General features: G+C 42.1%; 1 long non-coding RNA gene across 1 annotated transcript; it reads right to left on the reverse strand.

Annotated features, from left to right (window-relative positions):
- Positions 1-2451: 2451 nt before the first annotated feature.
- On the reverse strand, positions 2452-3151 carry LOC103632201 (uncharacterized). Its single transcript, XR_555754.2, has 3 exons — positions 3111-3151; positions 2597-2751; positions 2452-2507 (listed from the first exon to the last, which is right to left on the reverse strand). It is a non-coding gene; the product is annotated as an uncharacterized lncRNA (long non-coding RNA).
- Between the last annotated feature and the right edge of the window lie 535 nt (positions 3152-3686).

Consider the following 3686-nt stretch of genomic DNA (forward strand, 5'->3'; position numbering starts at 1 on the left):
AAGCATCTGTTCACTCTAGTAGCTTTTGATGCTCTATTTTCACACCCATAGCAGAACCTTGCAACTAGCTCAAATGACTTGGCACCCCCAGGATTGTCATTTAGTTTGATGATGCATTCTTCTTGGTCAGAATTTTCTTCAATTGATCATTCAAGAAAGGCACTTTTTGAAAGTAAAAGGAACTGCAATGAAACAGACACTGTTATGGAGGAAATAATCAACATGTAAAAAGGTTAATTAATGGCATACAAGGCAAGAAAGTGAAGCAAAAGCATTGGAACAGAAATAAAAGGTTATAACCATTTTCATATTCTTTCATAAATGCTAGTAGAAGAAGCTTTACACAGGAAACACCAAGTCAAACAAAGTATGATGAAAGTTTCATTCAAAGCAAGGAACTGTTTATTGTTGCAACAGGATATGGACAGAGAACATTTGCTAGACGGGAACAAGCAGCAAAAGGGATATAACCATTTTTGCTTTATTTCTTGCACACACCAGGAAAATACAGGAATCCAGAATATGACCAGGAAAAAAGGACAGTACCTTGTGAAGGTGGAAAGACATATCCCCAACCTCAACGGTGACATCGCTAGTAAGAACTGGAAAATGAGACTCCTTATGGTAAAAAACAATGATGGGTGGCCACCTAGTGGTTAATGTCAATTTCAAACTAATAGGTTTAGAGCACACATTAAGAAAGCAAAAACTCAACCATATGCAACAAGACATTTGGAGAAACATTTCAAATGCCACAAGTATTCATCACTCAAGAATCAAAAACTAATTATTCCTACTTAGCCAAACAAGAACAAAATCAAGTGCTCAATTGCAGATTTTCTGGACAGCACACAGTAGTCAATTGTTTTGTTCATAACTCACAAAATATTCATCCAAAAACAGTGAACTAAGACTTTCTAGAAAGCCTAAGAAATCCTATACAACTTTGGTATTATCATCACCATGAGATTAGACACTTAAAAAGGTCAATCAGTATTAAATGATAATGATGTCCAGATTTGGACGGAATTCGACTACTCACTTCAAAACTCCATAACTGGAGATTTAGGCATCCAAATCAGGTGATCCAAGAATTTCTAGAAAGCTTATAAAATTGTCTACAACTCATTTATAAACATCTTAGGTTGTATGAAACACCCGACTAAATATGATCTTGGGAAGCATGACTAGATCATACCAAAGTTCCTAGTAGAAGCGACAGCACAGATCCAATCTTGAGATAAGATGCATGCTTCTACTCAGCTAGACATACCTTAAATATGGGTTCCACTTTTCCATGAAAAACTTTGCTAGATCTACCATGTCCAGATCGAGGATTCAAGATGACAAGTATCTTTGGTGGAGACCGACATTTAACATAAGGATCAAACATGGCATCAAACTGAATGAGTTCTAGTGTCATCTTAAACAATAAAACAAATGCTAAAAGCATATGTAATCTAATATGACTAAAATATTATAAGTTTTTAAATGACTGTTAGTAGATGTACATGCACCTGAATAGCCCCAAAAGTTTAGATTTCTAGGGTCATACAGTTTAAGAAGCCATGAAAAAATCATACACATTACCCAAACAATATAAGATACTGGTAGTGCTTGATGCATATCAACTATGGTCTGATTGTCCACTCTTGAAAGGAAAGACCAAGACTCAGAAAGTGATTTTGCTATGCTTCTAAGGATCTCTATGATTCTAACTAATAGATTGTGACTAACAAAAAGATCACATAGTAGCCTTAGAGAAACAACATGTTAGGTAGAATACAGGCTGGCTTTTTTCAAAATATTAGAAAAGAAAATCGTATATTTTCCCTACCGCAGAAAACGGCGACTCGCTGGACTCGAATAAAATCCCACTTATTATATCATACACCAGGGGCGGACCTAGTAAAGTACATGGGTGTATACATGTACACCCGATAAATTTGGCAAAACAATCGGAGCTAGTGCGCATTATATATGCATATGCACTTGTAATTATACCAGATCCGAATACAAATAGCGAGTTAGGGTTTGGGTGCTCGGTTTGGCACCGCAGGAAGGGAAGACGGGGTTGGGAGTACCTGGTGGTGCTTGTCGCCGGTGAAGGGTCCCAAGAAGACCTGGGCACCTGCCACCCAGTCGTCGCCAAGAGGAGAGAGAGAGAGCACACAAGGGTCTTGTGGAAATGGAAGAAGGAAAGACAGGGTTGCAGCATGAACATATATATTTCAGCACTTACTCACATATGAACATATATATTTCAGCACTTACTCACATATGCACAACATAATCCACAGCAAGGGACATAGGCTCACCTACAAAAGATGGGGAGGGTGCCGACCATGGAAAACACAGAGGGGCTGCCTTGAGAACTTAGGGCAGGGGCGAGCTCGGCTAGGGCTGGGGGAAAACCAGAGCAAGGGTAGCCAGGAAGAGGGGCTGGGGCGAGCAACATAATGGGTCAATTTGTCAGGGAGCCACTTTGCAAGCCCAAAATCTGATATCTGTATAAGGTGGGAGCAAAACTATAATTCTTGACATCCATGATGATCACATAATGGCATGATCAGTGTAACCTAAGAGTAGAACATACCTGAGGTTGGTAGTCTTCAGTTAGAAGGATATTAGATGCCTTGATGTCCCTGTGAATTATGCGGCGATGGCAGCCTTCATGTAGATAAAGCAGCCCTTCAGCAATTCCAAGTGCAATTTTGAACCTGACTTTCCACTTCAGGGGCTCCTTTGTACCTGATCAGCTGAACTCCATTTTATCACTAGACTAATTGCACTTTGAAGTTGGCAGAAATGGACACATGACTAATTGCACTGTGAGTGTAAATTTATAAAACAGTATGCAGAAATGGACACATGAACCTTTTTTCTCCCAACTAATTGCACTTTGAAGTTGGCATTTCAAACATTTCTTTGAAGGATTGTGCTGTACTAGCATTAAAGGTAAAGATCTGATCCCATCCAATTCTTAATTAAAGTGTCTGTCCCTTTTAGAAATGTTTGCATAAACTACGCCCCAATATCACAGAAAATCACTCAACTATTTCATTCATTAGTTGGCTAACAAAAGTGCTGATGTAAAGAGGGGAATATACCATGTAGAACAGAAGCAAGGCTTCCATGAGGTGAGAACATATAGTCAGGCATCACTCGTCCTCAGCGCACCGCGTCTTGCGCTTCCGTCCCCAAGTCCCGCCCTTGCCGCCGAAGTTGTTGGCTGCGGAGTCGTAGTGGGTGCGACGGCGGAATTAGTCTCCGGCGCCCGGGCCGAAGCCATCGCTGTTGTGGTGGGGCTCCGAAGAGTTGCTGTGGGGCGGGTCGGAAGAGGGCTCAAGTGAGGGAGCGGGCTAGGGTTTCGGCGGAAGCTTGGTCGCGGCTGCGCTACGGAGAGGTGGCGGTGCGCTGAGTGAGCGACGGGGTGGGGGCGGTGCGGCCGAGCGAGCAACGGTGTGGGGGGCGCGGTGGCGGTGTGCAACGCGGGTGGCGGCACGCGGTGTGGAGCTCGGCTGTGTGTGGCGGCTGTGTGTGTGTGGTGAAATTAGGTTTTTTTGGTAAATAGACTTTGAGATGGCTACTGGATTGAGATGTGGAATAGAACATGGATAGGGTTTTTTATCCTGTTCTCGGCGTACTGGCATCTATAAGTAAATAAGAAAAAACACTACCACAAT

The sequence above is a fragment of the Zea mays genome, chromosome 7, assembly GCF_902167145.1.
Source record: "Zea mays cultivar B73 chromosome 7, Zm-B73-REFERENCE-NAM-5.0, whole genome shotgun sequence".
Lineage (NCBI taxonomy): Eukaryota > Viridiplantae > Streptophyta > Magnoliopsida > Poales > Poaceae > Zea > Zea mays.